Source organism: Dreissena polymorpha, chromosome 3 (genome assembly GCF_020536995.1).
Source record: "Dreissena polymorpha isolate Duluth1 chromosome 3, UMN_Dpol_1.0, whole genome shotgun sequence".
NCBI classification, from domain to species: Eukaryota; Metazoa; Mollusca; class Bivalvia; order Myida; family Dreissenidae; genus Dreissena; species Dreissena polymorpha.
In genome coordinates, this window is record NC_068357.1 from 110025765 (window position 1) to 110034984 (window position 9220).

The window sequence follows — 9220 nt, forward strand, 5'->3', positions numbered from 1 at the left end:
TTGCTTTTGTATTTGAAAAACTGGGCATGGTTTACTCGTGCGTTGAGTCGAGATACGTGCTAAATGACCGCCTTTATCCAACTACCCTTTTACATTGTTATTATTCGTTTAAATCAATTAATTTCATTGGCTGAAATCGAGGTTTTCCTTATGATATGTCTGACGTACCTGGGGATAATCTTACCAACCAATCCGATGCAATTACGTAGGCGTTTGCGCGGGTAAAATCCTCGATTTCATCGGGCATCCTGCTATAAATTCAGACGCTGGAGAAAGAAAGGGAAAGGAGGTGTACAGCCACCGATACTTCTGCTTCGACGAGAGGTCTAAGTTATTCAACAGCCAACGTCAACGCGTTTTCAAACCAAAGGTAAAGCTTGATTGTTTTATTGTTTTGCTTATAAATGGTATCGTTTAATTTTGTAAAATGCGAATTAATTGCTATTCTTTTCGTTCAATAAAAATGTGTGTTTACTAATGCTCGGGGTGTTTGTGAGTTTGGGCGGGTATAGCGTCATTTGAGGTTTGCTTACTGGAGAGAACGCACGATGTGGTTCATTATATTTGTAACAGTAATTATAATACTCCTGTTTAGTTTGAGAATATTAGTATTACTTCAGGTTTCAATGTACATTTTTCATATAGAATTATGCTGTTGGATTGGCGTGTTTATGACAGTGTATTTTTTCTATTTGATAGTATGGGTGTGGCCCAATTACTTCAGGTTTCAATGTACATTTTTCATATAGAAATATGCTGTTGGATTGGCGTGTTTATGACAGTGTATTTTTTTCTATTTGATGGTATGGGTGTGGCCCAATAGTCGGCAACATGACATTTGACAAACTGGCACAGGTTTCTAGAGCTTTTTCTCTAGACATTCGAAAAGGGGTTTTATCTGTTTGTTTCTGGGCGAGTCATGTTGCATTTGATATGTGTATTTTTGAGTTTATTTAAATGTTCTTCTTTGTTTGTGTGACAACATGTTTTAAATAGTTAAGAATGATTTTTTGTCCCTGGGTTTTGAATGATCTGTAAATGTACTTGTCTACTTACATAAATCCTGTTGGTAAAACGGCAACAATAAAAGCGGACCGCCTTCTACATTTGGTGTTTATTGTAATGTTTGTTGTCACTTGTTTGCTAGTAAGCAAATAATATATTTATTTTTGGACTTTCGAAGTGAAGGAGAAAATAAGTATGGAGAACATGTCGTGTAAGGACACATCACTTCCTGAAAATGGTCAGAAGTGGGTGGGGTAATGTTAAAAAAAATCCTTATATTAACATTCTATATTAAGTAAGGAACAATATTGACATTTACAATAATATATACTTCAGTGATAAATGAACAAGTTCTAATAAAATCTTTCAAAAAGAATGAATAATCACATGTTTCCACCGCATAAACCACTTTCTTCTTGGGCCATTAAAGCCTCACACCCTGAAATGAAACACATGACATAGAAAATTTAAGTATTAATAAGAAACGTATTTTATCTATGCCAATTATAATATATCTGGTAACAAGGTAGAAATCCGTCTCTTTTGCGCTTTAAAACTTAAAAAAATCGCGTTTGTCGAAAGTGGACGTATACGTCTAGAAATCCTACTTTCGGTTTTAAAAACGTACCGTTTGAAAAATATTAAATTACTTGCTAACTATGCTATAGATTTAATTTAATCTGTCAATTATAATATATATGGTGGTTACAAGGTAGAAATCAGTCTTTTTGCGCTTTATAACTTAAAAATAATCGCGTTTGCCGAAATGGACGAATACGTATATAAATCCTACCTTCGGTTTTAAAATTAAAAAAAAAACTTGCTTACTAGGCTATAGATTTAAGGACAATTTTCACACTTTCAATTTGCATGTATATGTATTGATTAACAGGTACTTCATTTAAAGGTGTGTGGTATTAAGTCCTTATTTTCTTATTTTATTCATAAATCCACTGACACCAGCCGGAACCTACACCACTGTAGAAGATAATGTTGGAGTATTATAAATCATAACGCATTAGAAACGCTAAAAAGGATCCTTTTTGTAAGAAAAAACATCTAAGAGTAAAAAATAGTACACTTGTTAAAGTATGGTGGGCCAGAAATAACTATTTTAAATTGTTTTAATTAAATAAACAGAAATATTGAAAATATTAAAATAACATCCCTTAAAATGTATTGAGTATATTAATGTATATAATGATATATATAAATGTGTTAGAGTGGTGTTTTACAGTTTCCAAAAGTTTTCAATCAAACTAATATTTGTCTTTTCTGGGCAACCATACTTTTGTCATACCATTTTGTTAACTCAAGTTGCGAACACTTTTTCTTACAAAAGGATCCTTTTTTTCAGTGTATCTAGTGTGTTCTATGTAATAATACTCGATTAACACTATGTTCTACAGTGGTGTATGTTCCAGCTGGTGTCGGGTGGATTTATGAATACAATAAGGAAAAGAGGACTTTGAACGCCCAAGAAGAAAGAGGGTTATAGGTGAAAAATGTCATTATTCACTCTTTATGTCTCCCACCACTATTGTGGGGGACATATTGTGTTTGCCCTGTCTGTTGGTATGTCTGTTGGTCTGTTCGTTTGTTTGCTCCAACTTTAACATTTTGCCATAATGTTTGCAATATTGAAGATAGCAACTTCATATTTGGCATGCATGTGTATCTCTTGGAGCTGCATATTTTGAGTGGTGAAAGGTCATCCTTCAAGGTCAAAGGTCAAATATATAGCTTCAAAGCGGCACTGAAGAGGACATAGTGTTTCCGACAAACACATTTCTTGTTGAAGATTTAATTAGAATATGTTCAGGTTTCACTAAAGTATGTTATTTTAGTTGTGCATATTGTTTCAAACTTTGTATGTATGCTAATATAAGGAATAATTCAATTCGTTAACATTACCTCATCCACTTCTGACCATTTTAAAGTGTCCGTAATGCTTTTGTTTGTTACAAAACATATATTGCTTTACTTTAAAAAGGAGTTACATTAAATTATTAAAGAAAGGCAACCGACGCAGAAAACGTTAAAGGTCGCACAAACTCGTCTTAAAAGTTGAAAATCTTTTCATAGACCTGTTATCATATGGAGATTTTTAAAGAAATTATTTATGTACCTAGAAAATGCACTTGTTGAATTAAGTATTAAACAAATTTGATCGTTTTGGGGAATATATTAATGTTTAATTTTACATATCATATATAACTTGCATTAATTTTTAGACAGTGGCCAGGTCTATTATTTTTATACTCCCGTTTTTAAAAACGGGACGTATTATAGTTTCACCCTTGTCAGACGGCGGGCGGCGTCCACAGCAGTGTCCGCTATCTAATTCAAATAGTTTTCATCCGATCTTCACCAAACTTGGTCAGAAGTTGTGTCTAGACAATATCTAGGGTCAAGTTCGAATATGGGTCATGCTGGGTCAAAAACTAGGTCACGGGGTCACTTAGTGCATTTCAAGGCTTAAGCATGGTGTCCGCTCTTATTGAAGTAGTTTTCACTAGATCTTCACCAAATTTGGTCAGAAGTTGTGTCTAGATAATATGTAGGTCAAGTTCAAATATGGGTCATGCCGGGTCAAAAACTAGGTCATGAGGTCACTGAGTGCATTTCAAGCATTTAGCATGGTGTCCGCTCTCTAATTGAAGTAGTTTGCATCCGATCTTCACCTAATTTGGTCAGAAGTTGTGTCTAGATGATATGTAGGTAAAGTTCGAATATGGGTCATGCCGGGTCAAAAACGAGGTAACGAGGCTACTTAGTGCATTTCAAGCATTTAGCATGGTGTCCGCTCTCTATTTGAAGTAGTTTTCATCCGATTTTCACCTAATTTGGTCAGAAGTTGTGTCTAGATGATATGTAGGAGAAGTTCGAATATGGGTCATGCCTGGTCAAAAACGAAGTCACAAGGTTACTTAGTGCATTTGAAGCATTTAGCATGATGTCCGCTCTCTAATTGAAGTAGTTTTCATCCGATCTTCACCTCATTCGATTCCGAATCAAAGAGAAAATTGTATGTTTTTGTTGATACGAAATGACTTTTGATTCTCCATCCTGACATTTGCAATTATTAGCTCGGCTGTTTTCGGAGAAAACCAGAGGTATTGTCATAGCCAGCTCGTCGTCCGCCGTCCGGAGTTCGATGTCTGTCTTGCTAAACCCTTTACATTGGCTCTTAAATCAAAGTGCTTCCACCTACAACTATTAAGCTTCATTATTTATGTAGATGCTTCATGATAAGTTCTAGTCGCCACATCCATTTTTGGCTCACTAGGTTAAAGGTCAAGGTCACTGACCTCTAAGACAAGCTTTCATTTATTAAAAACTGCAACCGCAGCCGAGCGTTGGCATCCCGTTATGCAGTGCTCTTGTTCATTACTATGTTTACATCTTTATGATTACAAAGGATATGTACACATGCGCATCTGTGCATAATGCAATGCGAAACAAAATATTACTATAAAATACAAATTCATAATTGTCTTTCTATCGTTATATGTGCGTATATGCCAATTAAGTAGAACGTAATTATCATAACACGATTACAATCAGATCCAGACCTGCTTCCTCATGTCTAATTTGAAAGAAAAATACTGTTTCACATGTATAAAATTCAAGGTTTGTTCAGAGTTTTATAAAGCGCATCCCAACGTTTTTTTTTCCATATTTTTAATGTAACGGTATCATTTCTCACTTTTTGAACAGACAGCTTTCAAAACGAAACTAAGTATACTTACCCGATATAATCGAAAAAGAAAAAATCATTTCCAACGTAAAGCAAAATAAAACAAACTTTCCCGAATGGACCGTACATACTGGAGTACACTCCATTGTGAATGATAACATCAGCTAACATCGTATAAAAACGCTTTAGTGTAATCGTCTTTACACGACCTTAAGAATAATCCCCTGGCATATACGTATATCTAAGCAAAAGTAATACTATTCAGTAAATGTGTATATATTTGAATGATTTGCAGGACAAAGATGCTGTACGTGCTGATTCTAGCGATTGCCCTCACATCATGCGTCATGTGTGAGAGAAATGCTTTGGGCTTGGATGCCAGAACGAACGAGGACATCGGACAACTAGATCACTCTCGCCGTTTGGTTGGGACTATTATCACGGCTATCAGTGGTGGTTTATCTGTCGGCGCACACTTCGGTTGGTGGAAAAGAGGAAGCGCTGATGTATGTTAAAGACTAAGTTATGTTTTGGTCAATGTTTGTTTTTTGAAATCGGATTTTCGCCGTTTTCTACAGTATTTCAGTTGAATCACAGCGATCAGATAACACGCTCGCATTTTCCTACGATATATAGTCTCAGATTAAAGTACACATAAAAGTAACTTACAACTGTCCTTTTCGAAATAAAGGTAAGGTGTGATTAGCCGTAGAAAGGATATTATAAAGAAGTGAAACTTATCACACCATTCGCGCCGGGGATCGAACCAGCAATCCGCGGATCTGTAGTAAAGCGCTCTAGTAACTGAGCTAGGCGGTCCGATATAGTCAATGATGTCAAAACCTTAAAATCAAGCTTTGGTGCCTTGTGTAAACTAAGTGTCTGCGATACATGACTCGGAAAGAAAGTCCGGACACAGTCGAATATTGTAAGAAAGGATTTTGTACAATTAAGACCTTTGTATAGTAATGGTATTGTTTTTTTTAACGAATGAGTCTCTAAGTGTAAAACAATATTTAATTATGTAATTCATATATCCGAATATAACGAAATACACATATTACATATGCGTTTACCTTTATATAATTTCTAACATATTTCTGTATTGGTCAGAAGTAACCGAATGTAAAAGTTTATAAATCAAGACTGTTATATAACCTGATAACGGTCAATTACAAAGACATTGCTTTGATGAGTGATCATTTAATCAAATGGTGTGTGCGTGTTTTCGAGTAAACCTGATAAAACATTGAACGTTGCAGGGGAGGATGGAGCGTTTCAAAGTGATGATTCAAGCGAATCCGTGCGCTTTCAACATTTACGATGCAAACGGAGATGGCGCGATAACATGGGAAGAGTTCGAAGCGATTTTTGGAGAAGGCAAAACAACACACAATTTGGCCGAGGCACTTGACGAATCCGGTGAGTTAATCTGGTATATATTTCAACCTCATAAGTCTTGCTCTATGAAAAGGGGGTTTAATGCATTTGCGTAACGTTACGTCTCAGATTAGCCTGTCCAGTAAGCACAGACTAACAAGGGTCGAAATTTCCGCTTGCATATACATATAGTATTTTTCGTTTAAAGGAAGACTCTTCTTTGCAATAATCCTGTTAAGGCGGAAAGTGTCGTCTCTGATTGCCATGTGCGTACGCACATGCAATAAACCCCCTTTTCACAGAGCGAGGCTAATGTACACAAACTCAAACTCTCGTACACAATTTAACACATGTTACACAGATCGGTCGCATAGAAATATTCCACTTATAATAATGCGCCTACTAGCGGAGCATATGTCCACTATTTGAGCTGTACTTTTATTATGATATACCTTAATATATCATGTACATGTATTGTATAAAGCGATATATATTTCCTTTAACTGGTCAGTGTGAAGATCGACAAACGATTTTTACAAAGCCGCAGCCCATATACTATATTAAAACATCGAAGATTGGCAATTTTAACTTTAGTATTGTTTATTTGTTTTTAATATGTTCTTTTAATGCTCGAAATTCAGCTCTTTAATTTTTGTTACACAATTGTTGGGACATATTCGAGCAATATATTTTTATGGTGAACATGTATCTTTTAATATCTCAGCGTTTAAAATTAGGACGTCATCAGGTCGCCGTCCGGCGTCAACAAAGTGCGAGTTTGTATTACGTCATGGACGACTAGTTAATTTATTTAGTTATTAATTGAATTTCTTACTATTTAAGTTTAATTCAAGATGTTTGATTTAACAAAATATAAGAAATTCTATGTATATGGCTTAAATTAAGTATACATAACCATATGTTTTTATATACATAACCATTACTGCTGCTTAGTACTGAAAATGTATGAAGATGATCTTAACATTTAATAATGTTTCGACTCTAAAGCGTTTTTATCAAAGGCGATATGTGGGTGGTACTTTTGTAAGTTTAATTTGATCGTGCCTCAATCAGTTATTGCCTGTTGCTCTGGTTTGACCATTATGTAGTTTAATTTGCCGTGAATTGCCCGGTTCAGAGCGGTGGCCCCAGATGTTTTCATGACTGTTTGGTTGATATGCATTTGTGTTTCACGTTTATTAAATGTGTCGTATGTCATACCGTTGGGCTTTTGGTGTTTTGCAATTAATATTTGGCCAGATGCTATTACAATATTCATCTTCTGCTGATGCAGCTGAAGTTTCAATTTAAATATGGGCCGCGCTCTGTGAAAAATGGGTTTAATGCGTGTGCAAATAGTGTCGTTCCAGATTAGCTTGTGCAGTCCCCACAGGCTTATCAGGGGCGACATTTCCGCCTCCATTGTATTTATCGTTTAACGAAACACTAATCTTGACGAAAATCCAGTTTAGGCGGAAAGTGACTTCCCTGATAAGCATGTGAGGACTGCACAGGTAATCTGTGACGCAACTTTACGCACATGCATTAAATATACCAATATATTTGGTACAATTACTTCAATGCTGATTTACTCAAACGTCTGCACTATTGAAGGCATGCGTAAAAGGAGCTCACTCTTCACCATCTTCTATAGCATTTATATGCCTACATAAAGGCGTTTTAGTTTGATTTTTAAGATACCCATTTGAAACTTTTTCCAAAAAATTAACATAATGTTGGGACTGTGGGCGATTTTAAATTTGTTTAAACATATTTATTTAAGCTCGATTGCATTGAAAGTACTCACTACCTAATTGAAACGCATTCTCGTCCGTTTCCTGGGACTAGAACCAGTACTTGGGTGTTTTCGGGGTAGATCTAAAGAACACTCCCACAATGGGGATCGAACCCGTGACCTCCCGGTCGCTACGCGGAGACCATATACATTACACCGCGACGACATTGACTTTTAATGATACACGTATCTCCGGAATACGCCACGCATTTTTGCTTGGTTATCACATGATGCCTCTTTTGCAGGTTCTGGTACGGTGAGCGAAGAGGAATTCAAGAAGGGCATGCATAAATTTGTTGAAGGATGTTAAACTCGCGATTATCTATGCGTCCGGAATCGTGGGAAGATGCTGTTATACAATTATTTCTTACAGAATTGTTAATGATAACTGAATGCCTTATTATGTCGAATGTTTACTTGACAGTTTAACAGTTGTTGCTAGCAGTAGGCTTTGGTTCAAGTATGTATCCTTAATTCATTTCAAACTATACTTTGTATGCACACTTAAATGCCTTTCAAATGAATAATGTATAGTCTCACATTAGCCACTTAATCATTTGTGCTTATTAAACAGAAATGCGCTTTCGTTACACATTCTTACGTTTATCGGTGTTTTGCAGTCTTATTATTGTATATCAATCCTAATGCACATAAATTAACTTTAAGATTCTCATCCCGGATTCGACAAAATCCGGGTAGCGGGTAAATTTATACTTTTTGTATGTGTTATACCATCTTAACAATTGATGATGGTCGATACCATATTGTGTTATTTTAACTGATTAATAATTAATTAATGCATTAACTTGCAAGTGTTACTTTGTTACTATATATTTGCTTTGATTGAATAAATATTTAGCATTAAACTTCTGTTTCTGTATCAATTGACATGCCTTTATATACCTCCCCCACACTGCTTTGTCTCGGGAGCAGCAGTCTATAACTATAGCCAATCACAAGAAAAAGAAATCGAAAATGAACTGCGCACGTGTACATTGTATCTTGCAGACCGAGACTTCATGGTGGAGAAATGTTTGAAGTTTTAATTTAATAGCTTACGGAATGTAGTAGTTTCATAAAAATATATAATTTTATGCGAAGAAATAGACATAAAAACCCACCGACCGACCGATAGCGACTCCAATATACTGCCTGTCAAACATGGCTTGTGAAGGTATAAACATAGATGTACATATATTGTTGAATATTTTATAATCTCTGTATAATGTACATAATAAACACAAGCAATTACTGTTCATATTCTGCAAAGCAGACAACCTAGGCTCTTGGTCACAATTTGGCTACTTTTGTACGACTTGAAGCTTATCTCTGGGTAAGGC

General features: G+C 35.6%; 1 long non-coding RNA gene across 1 annotated transcript; it reads left to right on the forward strand.

The window, feature by feature from the left end:
• The first annotated feature begins 216 nt into the window (after positions 1–216).
• Positions 217–8746, forward strand: LOC127870992 (uncharacterized). Its single transcript, XR_008045032.1, has 3 exons — positions 217–370; positions 5001–5211; positions 5968–8746. It is a non-coding gene; the product is annotated as an uncharacterized LOC127870992 (long non-coding RNA).
• Positions 8747–9220: the final 474 nt, after the last annotated feature.